This window comes from Monodon monoceros, unplaced genomic scaffold (assembly GCF_005190385.1).
Source record: "Monodon monoceros isolate NGI ecotype Baffin Bay Population unplaced genomic scaffold, NGI_Narwhal_1 Super_Scaffold_11, whole genome shotgun sequence".
Classification (NCBI taxonomy): domain Eukaryota; kingdom Metazoa; phylum Chordata; class Mammalia; order Artiodactyla; family Monodontidae; genus Monodon; species Monodon monoceros.
In genome coordinates, this window is record NW_021703767.1 from 101,837,245 (window position 1) to 101,855,980 (window position 18,736).

An 18,736-nucleotide genomic window follows, 5' to 3' on the forward strand; every position below is an offset into this window, starting at 1 on the left:
TATCATGAAGTTTGTTGACTCTTTTCTCTATTATTGCCATTCTGCTATTGAGCCCTCTTAATACATATTTTACTTCAGATATCGTGCTTTCCAGTTCTAAAACTGCCATTCATTTGGTTCTTTTTACAGTTTCTATTTTTCTCCTGAAATATATCTTTCTGTTCCTTTCAAGAGTTTTTACTCATATTACAGGGCATGGTTAAAGCTGCTTTAAAGCTTATGTCTGATGATTCCAATATTTGGTTCATCTTGAGTTGGCATTTGTTCATTTGGGAGAGGCCCAAAATGGGCATTTTTAATAAGCACCTCAGTTACTGTGATGCAAGCTATTTTTAATATCTGAAGAAAATAGATAATAATACAGAATACAGTAGGTGACCCTATTTAACTTTTAATGACATTCTTCAGTCTTAGCGAAAAAGAGCTTGATAAAGACATATTCTGTCTCAAAAAAAGAACATGATTATCCTACCTCATAATGTTCATCACCACTTGGAAAAACACTTGCTATGACCCTTTTGATGTAATTATATATTTGAGATTCTGATGTCTTACTTCACTGGATACGCTATCCCTATTCACCCCAGTAATTTGAGATATACAATTTTTTTTATATTAAAGAATATCCCTGATTAAAATAATCTAACTGAAGAGAATGCCAAACAGAAGAATGGGAGAATTCTACATAATTAGAAGCATGAAGTCCATTTAAAAGGACATATTTAGATTGCTGAGTGCAAAAAGGCCCAATTGTAATCTGACTGATAATTTCTGTGGAAAGAACATTAATAGAATAATAATGAAGAAAGAAATGCTCACAGAGCCACTAAAATTTTTTTTTAAAAGTAAAGATATACATTTTGTTCCTTGGATACAAAAATTCCAGTTAGAGCTGCTCATATCAGTAATTATAATGCGCTCATCAAAAGCCTTAGAGTAACAGGAAAACTGCACAGAAAAATTACACTGTAGTTTTTCCCCTACAATATTATAGAATACAGAAACAAAGTGTCTCATCAATTATCTTTATGTGGAAAAGTTCAAGTGAATTCTCTATTGTCCATCTAGAAACAGCAACTTTTAATCACCTTTGCTTTTTTCAGCTTCAGTTTTTTGAGGTGTAGATATGCATCAGTTTAACAGGAATCTCTGATACATCTCCTCTGCCTGAATAGCTTTTCTCACCAGAAATTTAGTCAGACAACAAATATTTATTTAGTATCTACTTTATGTGAACACTGTGTTAAACTCTGAGATGGCAGTCATGAAGAAACAAGTCAGAAACTTGGCCTTTTTAAAAAATACCTTAATTCCTTCCACACTCAGTGAGTACACACCACATAGGCACAAGGAACTGTACAATGTATGTGTGTGTATACATGTTTCATACATATATATATACACACACACACACATATGCAGAATTTCAATTCATGTTTTATCTGAAAGAATAGACAGAGCTCAGCCTTTATTCATACTTAATATACAGATATTATATATGTATATATTTTATAAATATACATACATGCATTTAGTTATACACTCAAAAATTTGAATAAATGATGTGCTATTGGATTCATAGCAGTAGCATATTGAACTTTAGTGAGTTTGTTCCTTTGAAGAAAAAATAAATAAATCAAGCATTTTTATTCACTAATGTGCCTAGCACAGTATTTAGCAGAGAGTTGCAAAAGCTTGAATCAACTAATTTTTAAAATGATAAATACACAAATATGGAAAGTATGTGCCTTCTAAGGTAGTAAATACCACTTCGAGGAAGTTGCTCAAACAGAAATTTTTAGAGAATATCAAAATGGTAATAGAAAGTAACATATTGGGTCAGGTAAACTATGCAATATTTAAATTAATTTCTATAATAATCCTCTATGAATGTATGTGAATTTATGATTACTACTTTATTTAGCTTCTTATAAACATTGTATGAATAGAAATGAATAGCTATGCCCCCTATGTGAAAACATACATTTTAACAATATATTATTGTGGCTAATCTATTATCTAGTCATTTGAATATACATATTTTTATTTTAAACAACGTGGTTACTGAAATGTATATTAGTATTTGTGAACAAAAGTTGCCATTATACACCTTGTCATTTTATGTTAGACTGGAAAACACCTGCTGTGAGCTAGCCAATCCACAGAAGCAGATGGTAAGTACCTATGTATTTTCAGATATGACCCACACGTTCCAAATACACGTAAGGGCTGCCAAACGAAGCTGAAAATGGGCAGAAGGAAGTAAGGGAAGAAGCAAGAAACATGCAAGGGGCCTGACAGACCAAACTTTAAAAAGCAATTGTTTGTATGAATAACCTTGAAGAAGGGGAGGGTCTCTCTGTGAAGTACAAAGGCTAAATCTCTTGTTTAACAGAAGAACATGGAACTGGGAACATGGGCACAATGGCTTTTGGCATAAGTTCTAGTCCTGGTGTCAGAGATGCAAGGGAGGTAAAGCCACACACAAAAATTATACACACTAGAAATTTTTATGGGAAACATGTCTCCCTGTGACCACAAAGGAGAAGGAGCTTCCCAGTTAAACAACCTAGAAGGCTAATGTGGCCCCATCCTATCCTACACCAGAAGCTCTTGCAAATAGCCACACCAGAAAACCTAACTCTTTTGTTTAGTAGAAATAAAAACAAGCTAGGACGAAGTGAGGGAGTAGCACTGACATATATACACTACTAAATGTAAAATAGATGGCTAGTGGGAAGCTGCTGCACAGCACAGGGAGATCAGCTCGGTGCTTTGTGACCACCTAGAGGGGTGGGATAGGGAGGGTGGGAGGGAGGCTCAAGAGAGAGAATAAATAGGGATATATGTATACTTATAGCTGATTCACTTTGTTATAAAGCAGAAACTAACACACCATTGTAAAGCAATTATACGCCAATAAAGATGTTAAAAAAAAAAACGACAGACTTTTTAAAATGCAATAAGAAAACATGTAGAAAAAAATGCAGTAAACTTACTCAGAGATATTTTCCATATTTTCATACAACAAAATTATGATCAACCTTTTGCTATGAAAAAAGAAAACATAATTGTAAAGACATAATCACCTTTATTAAAGAAGATCACAAAGCAGAAAATTAAGAATATAGAGTCAACAAAACAAAAGGATTTGAAAAATCAGCTGGAAAACATAACAAAAGGAATTAAGACTTAAAATTTGGGAATTAATGTGTGTCATAGTCTAAGTCCACAAAACAGAACAGATACTGAAAAATCTGTGCAAATATATTACTTGAGAGTAAAATTTCAGGACGGCAAGAAGCTAAAGGAAAAGGGAACGAGGCAGAGAAGAAAAGAGAAGCAAAGTTACAGAGGGCTTCGCTGAACTGGCTAAGGTATAGCGGTGAGCATCTCTTACAGCTTTTCTTGAAGTACACTTTCCTAGAGGCCTTATTGGATCTATGCATGCACTATCTGTCCTGAAGACAGGAAAGATGAAGAATTTATCTGCAGGTTTCTGTATCCTATTTAGTGAAAGTTTACCTGATAGGGCTTCAACTCTCCCAAGATTCTGAATTGTACCAGTTTCCCCAAACCACTGCTGCAGAAGCCAGGGTCCAATAGAGCAAATGTCAGCCTCTGGGTCCTTGCACAGGTCAGTGAAGTCCTTACCTGTCCCCTGTCGCCTGCAGGTTTATGGGCCTGCACTGGGATCCCTGGGTGACAAGCACGTCCTGCCGTTTCTCATGCCTCAGCAGTATCAGGGAAGCCCCAGAGTTAAAGGTGGGAGGCATGTGAAACAGGCATCAGATTACATACCACTGGGTTTTTTTTCTTTATGTGACTGGGAGGACCAGGAAGCAATCACCAAAGCAAAGCCCATGGTCTTTAGAGCCTGCAGCAACAACAACCACCTAACTCAAGCCTAATAGAAGAGCAGGCTCTTGCTCGGGATACTGTGGCCAAAAAGCAACCAAGTTCACAGATGCAGTGTGGTGCATAAACTGAGTCCAGCGTGGTGTGACTGATGAGGATGCAGTTAGTAAGCAGTGAAAATGTAGCCATAATGCATCTAGAAATAAATTTGGATGCAAGGGAGAAAGAATGTGGTTATTGGGATAAGTTTGCTGATAGCTTCACTAATGGTCGAAGACAAGGAAAGTCTCTTCCAGCTATCCAATCAAGTCATGAGAATAGAAGCATATTTAATGGTATAAACTGAAACACTAAGAAAGATTATATCATTTCCTAAATTTTTTTTTTTTTTGCGGTACGTGGGCCTCTCACTGTTGTGGCCTCTCCCGTTGCGGAGCACAGGCCCTGGACGCGCAGGCCCAGCGGCCATGGCTCACGGGCCCAGCCGCTCCGCGGCACGTGGGATCCTCCCGGGCCGGGGCACGAACCCACATCCCCTGCATCGGCAGGTGGACTCCCAACCACTGCGCCACCAGGGAAGCCCCATTTCCTAAATATGAATGGTAGAGGAGAGAGATGGAAGAAAGGGAATAATTATTCATGTCAAAGAAAATGAATGAAATTACCTTGCCTAAAATAAATTTAGTGATATGGCCAAGGTCACAAAATTATTAAGTAGCAGGATCAGAAAGGGAATTCAGGTCTTCTGATCCTTGGCAGGTGCTGAAATGATGTCCAGGTAGCACTATTCCATAATGCTTAAGAAGCAGCTGGTAGTCCTCAGAAAACTCTGAGCTGTAAACAACAGGATGCATGAACTTATGCATGCCCAACCACAGGGAGGAGTGTGTGAACACACACACACACTCACACACATACACCTTAAGATAAGCCTACGCTCATTATGAGTACTGCACATCTAGTTTTGTTATTTTTAATAAATGTTAAATTCAGAGAGGGTAAAAATCTTGTCTCCCATTTTTGTTTTGGATTTTGACAAAACACTGTGTCATGCATTTTAAATTTTAAGGAGGGATTCCTCTATCACAGATATGGTCATATTGTACATAGATGAGAGTATATTGTATTACTTAAGATACCAGAGGAATTTACAAAGTTGCTATTGACCATGTGCCTAATGTCCCTCTTCTTTGGACAAACTCAATCAAAAATAGTTATATCTAAATTTCAGAATGCATTTTGGAGCATATCTCTGGAATGTGAAATAGACCTGCTAAAAAAATGCAATTTGAGTTTTTAATCTTGCTTTCAAACTTTGAGCAATTTCTTATTTTTAGTTCACATTAGAGTTAAAATTAAAAATTTTAGAGTAATTTTTTTTCTTTTTTCTGCTATTAAAGTATATCAAGTCATTTTATTGTTTAACTTGAAATATTCTTCAAATTATTTCAGACTGAAGTATTGAAAAAGGAAACAGTGAACCTGACCAGAGTAATAGTCCTACAAATATACAGAAGAGTTAGAGGTTAAATGCCCAGAGAATCAAGTGACAGTATTTACTCGGGCCCCACAAAAAGAAGCCTGACAGACATTCTGCATCAGAAAAGCGTCAGCAGGTCCTCAAGCCAAATCGTGACTTGAAGTTCTGTGGCTATTTGCAATACAGGCCTGTTCCAAGGGTCACAGAAGCTAAGCTTAGCTTTCATTTGATGCCAAGCCATATCAATAAATATAAGAAGAGTGTACTTCACCCGGAAACCTTTGTCAGCGGTGGTGCAATAGAAACTAGTTGCCTAAACCAGAAGAATGGCTGCTTGGACAGATACCATTTGGTATGCGGCATGGCTAGACCTCAAGGGTGAGAAACAGCCAGTCTATTAGGGCTGATTTTGTTTTTTTCCTCCTAAAAGAAGCCTAGTACATGTTTGTCTTCTGGCTATGGCTCAGCGATTGTCAACCAGGAAAACAAGGTTTGACAGGCTGATGGGTATAGTGAAAAAATAACAACAAAGTGTGATAAAGCAGAAACTAAAATAGTGGCCTGTGGTTCAGATAATGCCATTGCAACGATGGCCTGAAACCAGTATGTTTTTCCAAGACTCAGAGCAGTGAATCCACAACTGACTGCCACTGCCACTTGGCTGATGTCTAGACCAACTTAGGGCAGGGAATGGCCAGAGAGGCTTTCAGATAGACACTGCCAATAAGAGTTGAGGGAATGGCATCTCCTATTTGTTGTCATATAGCTGCCAGTTTCCAAAGGTCTCGGGTATTAAAGGGCTTTGCAGTAGAGACTATTGATTCTGAATGTCTTGTTAGGAGCTGGTATAGAGAAACAGAGGAGACACCTAATCGTGCACAGAGACATAGCTCTCAAATGGCTGTGCTTCCATAATGTCTCAGGCAGGGCAGGACAAGCGGCCAGATTTGTTCATTTACTGTTTAATTCTGTAAGCAGCAGATTGACAAAGCAGAACCCATTCATCAATGCGTCCAGAACCAGGAGTTCAAGCCTTCCATGGAGTCTTTGTGGCAATTTAACTTAATATAGTTTCTGCATTTTTGGTGGGTTAGATGACTATGCAGGCTGGGGTGTGTTTAAACACAAACACTTACGGGCACAGAATACATTTACACTGGTTGAAGATCATGCGGCAGGCCAGACTGGCTTTATAGGATGATTATTTTCTGCCTTTGAGAGGCAAGGTTATATAGAATTTCCATCAGTGACACAGCCCCCATCTTTGGTGACATGTGTTACTACAGCCCTGCACCAAGGGTGCTGATACTTGATGATGCTGTTTCATCTATATTGTCTGCATACCATAAACACACGTGCCCAACACCAGATGAAACTCAGGAATAATCAGGTGGCATTATAAACAATGGTTGCAGTTTAAAGAATGAGAGCTCCACAGAATTACCATGAATCAGAGTCGAGCCTCACAAAGCTGGAATGTGCCCAGATAGTAGGAATGAAGGTAAAATCTCACCATATATTGCCTGCCACCCCAGTAGAGTGTAGTGGTTCAAATACAGACTTTGATATCCAAAAAATCACTCTTAATAACCTCTCCACTACTTCCTATGTTACTTTAGGCAATGCTAATTCTTTAAATATCAACGAATCCGTGTATTTTAAAAAAGGAAAAAAATAGTAATGAGACACCTAACTCACGGAACTTTTGTGAGGATTACAGAAGGTAATGTTAAAGTGCTTAGCACAGTGCCTAATATCACACAAGCATAAGAAACATTAGTTATAATGATTACGATTATCACATTGCTATTTTGAGTGACATTTTTTTCTAGGAATTTCTTTCTAATTTGAAGCTCTGTGATGGGATGGCCACCCAATCACTATTTGTTACAACAGCTTTTTTTTTTTAATTTTTTTTTGTGGTACACGGGCCTCTCAATGTTGTGGCCTCTCCCGTTGCAGAGCACAGGCTCCAGACGCGCAGGCTCAGCGGCCATGGCTCACGGGCCCAGCCGCTCCGCGGCATGTGGGATCCTCCTGGACCAAGGCACGAACCCGTGTCCCCTGCATCGGCAGGCTCTCAACCACTGCGCCACCAGGGCAGCCCTACAATAGCTTTTTACACTGTTTTGTTACACTAAGAATGTAGAATGGGTTTGGGACAGAATAACAGATCTAATCACAAGGCAGTCTGAATAGAGCATACTACCAGCTCAGTGGAAGCAAGAGGGTCCAGGGCACGTGCATAGTATAACATGACTTATGAAGAAAGCACTGAAAAATGAAAGCGATGGATGAGGAGGACAAGAGAAATTCATCTGCTAGGTTTTTCATTGGTTGTTCATAGTTGAGCCCTCCCACCATGGGTTGAAGGCACTAAATAAATCCAATGCAAAGAAGACAACCACCTCATTGAGATAATCTAGAGCCTCCCGTCCTGTCATCTGTTCATTAATACATTCTACAATAGCAAGAGTCTCTCAAAAAGTGAATCCCTCAGTTGTTATTGCCTCTACATCAAAGGGCATCTTGTATATCACTTCCAAATCCTCTCACCAATCCTGGGATTTCTCTCCCTCTCAGCCCACAGCCCTGTGACCCCCAGTTTCTCCCTTGTTTAAACTGAAAAGGCAATTCACAGTCTGTAGAGACTCAGATGGAATAAGATGGACGACAATGCTGTGTGAATTGTACAGCATTGCTGAAGGTTCAGTTCTAGGAAATCAAATGGCCATCAAGTGTGAGTTCAAATCTAAGCTCTAGCACTTAATGATTATGTGACCTTGGACAAGTTAAGGTATCTTTAAATTATAGTTGAATAATATTTTTAAACGAGAGAGAGAGGGAGATTGATTTAGCGTTTAAATAATTCAACTAGAGGCTTTTTTCCCTAGCAAAACGTAGCTCTACAAGAGAAGCTAAATGTGTGTCTATGTGTATGTATGTGTGTGTGTATGAATTTTGTTGGCAGGGGTGACAGGAATCTAAATAGTTACTAAGTGATCAGAAGAGCTTAGAGCACAGGGAGATCAGCTCGGTGCTTTGTGACCGCCTGGAGGGGTGGGATAGGGAGGGTGGGAGGGAGGGAGACACAAGAGGGAAGAGATATGGGGACATATGTATATGTATAACTGATTCACTTTGTTATAAAGCAGAAACTAACTCACCATTGTAAAGCAATTATACTCCAATAAAGATGTTTAAAAAAAAAAAAAGAAAGGACAAGACAAAGGGAAACAACACTAGATTTTAGCAAAATACACTTGGCATCTTTGAATAATCTAATACTATGAGTTTTCATTAAATGCCAATCCTTATATGTTATTTCAAAATACAGTTGACCCTTGAACAATAGGTGTCAGTGCCCCTAACCCATGCATGCTGGAAATTAACTTTACAGTCAGCTCTCTGTAATTACAGTCTCGCATGCACAGATTCAACCAACCGCAGATCCTACAGTACTGTGTTACATATTTATTGAAAAAAATCCACATATAAGTGACCCCACAGAGTTCAAACCTGTGTTGTTCAAGGGTCAACTGTACACCATTTATTTTGCACACTGTTCATGTTATGCCCCTGTTTTCAGTAAGTTTTAGGCTGGCTAAATGCAAAGACATGCTTTTGACCCATTATGAAATCTAACACAGATAGTAAAAAGATGTTAATAATTTAGTCCGTTTTATGATGACACTTTACTAAAAACTTTTTCTAATTTAAGAAAAACTTCAGATTTGCATAGAAGTCCCAAATAAACAATAAACCACTTATGTCCTCTCCACTGATATTGAACAGATGATAAAAATTTGCTGTCTTTCACTGAGGTATCCTTTTTCAGTAAAGGATACAGCTAAAGTTCAACTCATTATCCCTTTAAACTAGCCTAAATTACCAGGAGACGCTCTTCAGAAGTTGGTGTGTATCATTCTCATGCACCTCCACTGCCCCTTTAGGCCTTCCCATATTACAACTTTGAACAGTCCAAATACATCTAGACATCAATAGAGGTGGTATAGGTGATCTGTCCATGCTGCCCTCACCTTCTAATTCCCTCCATCTTAAGGATGTGTTTTTATAGCCTTGGGCTTTTAGTACAACTGCTTATTATGTCCCTCTAACTCTTCCATTATCATTAAAGTAAGAATAAAAAAAAAAAAAGAGTTAGGAGCATTTTTGAGCTTGTCTCAGCAGGTAGCACACATTTGCAAAACTATGGATTGGATTGAAAAGATTTGACTGAAAACAGAGAAAATGTAGTTATGGTTACATGGAAAGGCATTTTAATAATTGGCACAAGAAGAAACAAATTTTCTAATTAAAAAAATCTAGGGAGATTCTCTAAGAAGAATAAGGAGAACCTCTCCTTTTTACTGAGAATAGACTTGATGGCTCCCCCAGAGGTGAGAGTCAGGAAAACCTGCAGGTGGTGATAACAAAGTATAGAAAATGTGAACTATAAAGGCAGCCTGGGTGGGATCGCTATGGGTCAAGACATCTGGAGATAACTCCCCCACCTGTACACTCATATCACACACACACACACACAAATGTCCTTTAAGCCCTGAATCGGTCTTGACCTTGTGGCCACGTAGCTATCAATTCCAAATCACGTCAATATTCCTGGAATACTTTTGGCCTTTCTTGAAATGGCCAAAATAACAGGAAAACTACCAAGGAATAAAAACGTAACACCAGAGAGATAATCAAGAACATTTTACAGTACATAATATTTTACCCAAATATGTTGGACAGCAAAACTGCAAAAGCAATAGTAAAAATGTTTTATGTAGTTAGGAGGAACAAGCCATGTGTTATAACAAACCAACTCTAAGTAAAATGCATACATACCTTAGAGTTAACGATGTGCATTAACATGATATTTAAGAATGTGGACAATATAGGTTTTGGATAGGAAAGACACAATGAGAAAAATAAATTATAACATGCATCATAGCCCACACTATATTAAAATTTGGCCTTTGAGATTATATAGCATTAAACATACACTATGAGGACCAACTTCATCCACCTAGTTATACAGGAACTGCTAATTACAACCTGATTTCACTTGGAGCAAAATACCAGAGCTGAGGCAAAGCCACCCCTGCTAACTAAAGAAGAAACGGAAAGGAAACAAGCAGTCCAGTCCCCCAGGATTATACTTCTTGGCTGTGTATTGCATCTATTTATATTTTTCATGAGCTTTATCATCACATTTACTAGATTAATTTCTAAGCTATACCAGCCAGACTGCCTTTTAGTATTATTCATTGAACATATTTCTATAGGCTACAAAATAAATAGCACATCCAAGAAATTCAACAGGTTATTCTTTTAGAACCTGAAAAGCACAAATGGTTTTCAAATTCTTGAGAATAAGCCTAAATAGTTAAACACACTTTGTTAAGAAAATAAATTAGCCTTTTTTTTTTTCATGGATTTACAAGAATATTGATAGTCTCTGGTAGCTGTTCCTATCTCTAGCTCTTGTCTGGGGTAAAGAACAGGAAGGGATGACCATGATATTGTGAAATTATGCAGATAGGTAGAAATAAAAAGAGGGCTACAAGAGCTGTGGGCCCAGACCTCTGCCTGGTTGGGCACCATATCTGAAAAATAGAGATGGCAGTATTGTGGGCAGATACTTATCACTATAAATCATTAGGTGTCTCAGGCTTAAAAATAAAAATGTATCAGCAGGCTTCCCTGGTGGCATAGTGGTTGAGAGTCCGCCTGCCGATGCAGGGGACACGGGTTCGTGCCCCAGTCCGGGAAGATCCCACATGCCACGGAGCGGCTGGGCCTGTGAGCCATGGCCTCTGAGCCTGCGCGTCCGGAGTCTGTGCTCCGCAACGTGAGAGGCCACAACAATGAGAGGCCCACGTACCGCAAAAAAAAAAAAAAAAAAAAAAAGTATCAGCTACATCTCATGGTTTCCCAAACTCAGTATCATTGGACAAAATAATGGCACTAGGGAGGCAACGGGCACAGAAAAAGTGCCTCTGGTTGTATTTTCAATTTGTTATTCTCCAAACATTTCATTATAACTTGGCCCAGCTCTTAAGTTCAAAGGGTGCACATTCTGAACAAAATGAATATATGATGAGGGAACCACCATATGGCCAGGACATTCATCTAAGCTTTAATTTTAAGGAAAAATAATAAATTAATGATTTTGACATTCTGTGTTCCAGTGGGAAGAGAAAATTAGTGCGAGAAACAGATGAAGAGTATTAATTCCATATGATGAAAACGTTTTGAAGGAAACTGAAATGGGCAAACTTTGATTTGACATTTTCTTATAACTTGTCCTGTGCTTGCTTTGACTTTATCTGTCACTTAGAATATGCTCTTAAAAAAACCAAAGTCCAATAATTGAGTTAAAAATATAGGTGAATTAATTACAGTTGTGATAAATGGTAAATATTAAAATGAAAAAAGATTCAAATATTTGTCTTCATATATTTATTTGCAATTACTATTAGACTAAGAATTACACATCCATTATTTTAAATGGGAAGGAAAACTAGATAATTCATGAGTCAAAGTTTAATTTGTGATTGTATCATGACATAATCATTTAATGGTTTCAGTAAGTTCATATAAATAGGAAAACATTTTTTGTCAGAAGGAGAATGTATTAATATCAGATTCTAAGAATTAAAAATGTGCATACATTTTTCTATATCTCATTGGTAAATGTGGATTTGTTCAAATAAGAACATCTGACTTAAAGTAAATACTCTGTCTTGACAAAAGCGCTTAAGTTGCTAATTAATAGCTTCTCTGCTGTGTACTGAATAGGGCAATAGATTATAAGTAGAGAAACCTGGATATTAATTTGGGTTCTGCCATCAGCTATCTGAGGGATCTTAGCAATATGCTAGAGGTTTTAATTTCTTTAGAAAACAATGAGAATTATCTAGGCTGAGCAGATCCAGAGGAACCAGAATCTGGAATTTCTTTCTCTTACCAAGTAAGAGTTGTGTCATGTTCAAATCAGAGATTGATTTCAGTTGATCTTAGTTTCACATTTGCTGTGGAAACACCACTTAGTACTAATGTTGATCAAACAAAAACATCAGAATCCATGTAATACTTATCACACGTTAGGAATTTGTTGATCAAGATTTGCATATTAGTGATCTATTAGACTGCTTATTTGACAGCAGTTATTTGAAAAGTGGAATCACTTAGCCCTTCCATGATATAAGTTCCAGAGAGATTCAGAATGACCCAGACCTTCAAAATATCAAAATTTGCTTGAATTCTTAAAAGGAACTTGGTATCAAAAAATAAAAGAAATCTTGAGGAAGTACAGGTTTCTTTTCCTGTGCCAAAAATGGTGAATTCCCTCAATGTGCAGCACTGTTGTTTGCTTATTGGAAAGGAATGAACAATTGGGAAATAAATCATCTTTTTGGCATTGCCCTTTTATCTTTATCCTGTTCAAATATTTATTCCAGGGAACACTTACAGAACGACAAGTGCCACTTGGCATTTTGCTATAAAATATCAGGTTTGTTTTCAGCTCTCAGTATAGAAAGTGAGCTTATAGTCTCAGGAAACGTAATTAATTATCACTATGTTTGCAGTAATTTAAAATAGCCATATCAAGGAAGAGCGCTTATGACATTCAACTGATCTCATTTATTATTGTGCAGACTTCTAGCATCTCTATAGTTAATGGCCCCTCAGTATCTTGTTAGCAACACCATTTTTAATAACTTTAACACAACTAGATTGAAAATAAATCTCTTTGGGGGTTCAGGCTAAAACATAGTAAACCAGTTTTTAGGTTAACCACATTTTTCTGTTTTTCATCATTCATTTAAAATCAGTTGAAATTTTAAGACTTAAATATGCCCCCATAGTATAAGTACTGTCATGTATAATCTCAAAGACCAAATTTTAATATATTGTGGGCTATAAAGCATTTTAAAATGAATAGCTATCTTTAATAAGTAATAATGATCATGTGTCAGATGTTGCACTAATCTCTTTTCATATGTTTTTCATTGATTTAACATATAAATTTTGAGGACCTACTATGTGGAATGCTTACATAAGGAAATAAGACAATGGTGAGAACAGACATAACATCTCTACCTTAATGCACTCCTGGTTTATAGGGAAATATACTAATCATGAATAAATACAAAATTACAATTTTTATTAAAAAAATAAGTGCATGCTAGTCTCAGAAAATATAACTTCATGGTGGCCTTCCAGTTATATAAGTAAGAAGTGTTATTACATCATTCTGGGAACTTTACTTAATCTCTATAAACCTAAATTCTCAAAAATAACTAAACCCAAGATTCAAACTGAAGGTATATATCTGCAGTTCTCAGGTGGGACTATACTTTGTTATATAAATAAGTTATCTTTAATTATCCTTTCTCAAACTTTTTAAAAATAAATTGAATGAGAATATTGAACCATTCTAGAATGTCATCAATAGTAAATACTAATTTTTTATTATTTTATTGAAAGTATGTGTATCAAATTGTCAGACTATGTTCAAACCTTCAGTATAATGTCATCACAATGACATCTACAGCTACCTAAAAATACTTTTTTTTCTATTTTCTATTACCACATCACAAAAATAAGATTGTATGCTTTTTTCCCCAGCCGTTTGTAGGGAATGCATGATTTAAGATTTAAGTAAGCCATGTGACATATATAAAATTCACTACTGGGGAAAGGTATGATTTTCAAATCAATTCAATGAACAATGCCAAAAGGTAGCTGCTCAGAATTGCTAGGGCTGTTTTGCAGTCTAGCTGTTTCTCACACATGCAGCTCAATGTAGCATATTCCAGGGCAAGTAACAGCAGAAATTTAATTATTTAACAAAGATCGACAATTCTCCTGAGCAACACCATCTAGGCCTGTTTGACTTGCATATATGCGCATATTGTTTGACTTACACGTATGAGCATATTGACAGGGACACGGTGCAATAGTATAAAAGCATCCATGTTGTGTTGTCTCATACTAAACTATCATGAACTCCACTTTTCATCTATAAAGTAAAAAAAATACCTTCTCCCAAAGTGAAGTTATAAAAGAAAATACATGGAGAGCATTAGTACTGTATGTAACACACTTTCTTTTCTCTTTTTCCTCTTATTCAAACATTTTCTTCCTTTCAGCATCTATCTCATATGTTGAAAGTGTGCCCTACTGCTGCTATAAGTAGAGATTCTTTCCATGGAAAAGCCATGAATGATGGAACTCATGGGACTGAAGCTCACTTTACTAACTCCTAACCAAGTAAGTCAAATAATCTTTAATGTGCTTAAACATCTAATAATGGTCAAAAATTTGTGCAAAATTGCCTAAGACCTAAAAACTTGTAACCATAGAACCACTGAAACAAAAACTGAGATGGATTCACCGCAATAATAAAAATAATAGTAGATTGGTATAACAGAAGAATATTCCACAAAGAAATGTCAGTGTAAAAGAGGCAATTAATAACCAAATATCTCAGCATTTCAATGGATTAGGAAAAGAATGGTATGTTGAGCAAATAGTGCCAGTCCCAGAGATCATGCATCAGATAGAAACAGTGGATGAACCCCTTTCTGATATCACATATAATTATTATAAGACTACATAAATTAAAATTTTAAACATAATACAAATGATATTTTAGGAAAGAATTTAGGACTACATCCAATCAAGAAATCCAGACACTATTAAAAAAGCAAGGTAAATTTAACTATGAATTTTAAAAAGCTAAAAGATTAACAGTGGCCTGGGGAAACATGTGCAATATACCTAGGAAATATAGAGTTAACATTAATATGCAGAAAGTTTATACTAACTGATTTTAAAAATGGAAACAATTCAATATAAAAATCTGCAAAGAATCAATAAACATTTGAAAACAAGCTGAATTGTGCAGCAGCCAGGGAAATATAAAGTATTAAACAGTGATATATCAATTTTTTACCCATGAGATTTAAAAGATTTAGAAATACCATACATTGATGATACATTATTCATACATTTGTGAATGTCTACTGCTGTTCAGAATTTAACCTTGCAATATCTTTTAGAATTATAAATGTGCATGCCCTTTGATCTAACAATTTTGCTTTTAAGAAAATATCCTGGAGAAATAAAATATTTATAAAGATTCAGTGACTAAATAAAATACTTTAAAACCATTTAATTAAAAAATTAAATCAATTGAACTTGATGGATGGTCCGAAGGAAGTCCATGATGCATTAATAAGAAAGCCAGCTTGAAAAAAAAAAAAAAAAAAACTGTGATGCATAATCCTTTCTCAATAAAAATAATTCATGAGAAAACATGGCATGAATATGTGTTTGTATGTATTTAAGACTTAAATACACCATATTTTGTATGTATTTATACTTCATATTTATATGAAGTATATTTATACTTCATATTTTGTATGTGAGTGTGAAGAAAGATAGTAGAAGTTATCAATCACGGCATCGACATTGTTATATTATGAAGATAGAAAGTAGAAAATGGAGAGGAGAGAGAGAAGACTATTATTATTAAAGAAATACATAGCTCTTAAAATAATTTCAGTGGTTACACTGAGTCCCTGATAATTTTGTTCACACTTTTAAATTCTTTATCAAACACTCATTCTGGAACAGCCTATATACTACATATCTTTGTAGGTTTTCCATCATACACAAAGATTATAAAATATTATCTTTTCTTCCTAAAGAATTCATATTTAGCAAATTGCTTAAGTATCATGCCAGGTATTTCAGAGGAGAGAAAATTTATTTCAGCTAAAATCATGAAATTTTCATGGATGAAAAACTTTTAAAAATACAAAAAGAAAAATGTTTTTTAGGGAGCTGGAATATAACAGAAGCTTCATTTGAAATTCTAGGTAGAGATGGTAAAAAAACACACACACAGGTGTGCGCGCCCACACACACACACAGCTGAATCACAGATAATCCCTCCTTCAGTATTGAGGAAACATAAAGAAGATCATAAAAAGAGAGGACTATTCAGAGGAAACTGCAGAAGGAACCCCCATACCATAAAAATGGGAAAAACTAGTAAGAAAAAAACAAAAGGAAAAAAAAGAAATAAAAGATTCAGCCATGATTCAGTGTCTACTGGCTCTATTCTTCTCCCTCCATTCCAGATGGAAAAAGAGACTGCACCAATAAATTCCTAACATCTCTCACTTAGTATAAACTAATTTCCAGAAAAACAAACTGTGACAATCATTACATATAGTCAGAATTTCAGCAAAAGAGTTAAAATTGCAAGGAATTTCTATTTTTAAAGGTTCACTATTATGAGACCTCTATCTAAAACCGAAATATATTCTCCATAATGACAGAATAAAATCCAGCTAGGTGAAGTGGATTTTGACTAACATATGTAAATAATACATATGATACCTTTTAGATGGCAACAGGGCCCATCAAAGTTGTACTGCACTACAATACTCTATTTTCAAACACAAAGTAAATACAACAGTACTCATTGCTAGTTGAGTACTAGTTAAGAGAAGAAGAAAAACAATTCTCAGATGAGGGGGGATGGGTGTTAACAATAATTTACTCATGCTAACTATGAAGAAATTAAATGTTGCATAGTGCTACCAACTGAAGCATAATCAACTTGAAAAATAGATGCCAAGGGAAATTTTGCAGACTAGGAAAATAAGTAAAAGAGAAACATAGTAGGCAGAAAAGAGAAAAACACTCTAGTCTGGAATAAAATATAGATTTAGGAATAGGAATATCTTTTCCCAAAATGCTTTGTGCCCTAGGATAATTTAATATGAAAATGAATTGAATACATGGAAAACTCAGACACCATATGAAAATACAGAGGGTGGAAAGGACGGATGGGAGGTCTAAGAAAATCAGACTTACACTATTAAAGGAATAAATATTGATGTTCTTCATTCAAAGACCACCAGAGGCACAACTGTAGTTGAACAAAGTTGAACTTATTGATGCATTTCAATGATGGAGATCTCACACCTTGAGCAACCATGGGGTATCTCAGGAAGAGGATGTTAGAAAGAATTTATTATAGGATTTGAGCTTGTGTTAGGTGTTTTGGGGAAAGGCTTCAAAAAAGCAAGACTTTACTCTGGATTGGATGCTGTCAGAAAGCAGGGTAATTCTATTGATTACCTTCACAATTCTTATCAGAGAGACAGAAAGAGTGAAGTGAGACTAAACATGTAATTGAAAGGAAACACCAGTCACTTATATTAAGCAAGATAGGAAAACATTGAGCCATTTTTACAGTTTGGATAAAGTGGATGTTTTATCTGCATTCAGACATGATTACAGGGTAGTCTTGATTTTGTGTTGATCCACTAGGGTCACATAGTGACCTTGTCTGATATCAGTGTTCTGTGAAATTATTTGGGTTCAATAGGAGAACACCAAGGCCAAGTGATAAAATCCAGCTCCTAGAAACATCAAGGACTAAACAGCAATGCGAGGCCAGTTCTATGCTGTCAGAAACTGCTTTTCCTTTTCTTATTTTTAGTTAATAAACTTTACTCTTTAGAGCAGTTTTAGACTCACAGCAAAATTGAGTGGAAAGTACAGTGCTCCCATATGTGCCCTGTCTCCACACACACACTCACCCACTATTGACGTCCCATGGGACAGTGGCAAATTTGTTAAAATTGATGAACCAACACTGACATGTCACATCACTCAAAGTCCACAGTCTACATTAAGTTTCACTCTTGGTGTTGTTTACTCTATGGGTTTTGACAAATGTATAGTGACGCAGATCTACAATTATAGCATCAAACAGAATAGTTTTCACTGACATAAAAATCCTCTGTGTCCTACTATTCATTCCTCCCTCCTTCCCAATCCTGGGCAAACACTGATCTTTTTATTGTCTCCATAGTTTTGCCATTTCTGGGGGTTTATCATATATTTGAAATCATACAGTATATAGCTTTTCATATTGGCTTTCACTTAGTAATATTTAAGTTTCCTCCATGTCTTTTCAGGGTTAGATAGCTCATTTCTTTTTTGTGCTGAAAAATATTTCATTGTAGAATGTACCACGGTTTGTTTATTCACTCATCCACTGAAGGGCATCTTAATTGCCTTCAATTTGGCAATTGTGAATAAAGCTGGCATAATATCCATGTGTAGTTTCTGATGTGGACATAAGTTATTAATTCACTTGGGTAAATACCAAGGAGCATGATTGCTGGATCATATGGTTAGAGTAAGTTTGGTTTTATGAGAGACTGCCAAACTGTCCTCTAAAGTGGCATTTTTCATTCCTATCAGCAATGATTGAGAGTTCCTGTCCATCCTCATCAGCATTTGGTGCTATCAGTGTTTTAGATTTTGATAATTTTAATAGGTCTGTAGTATTATCTCATG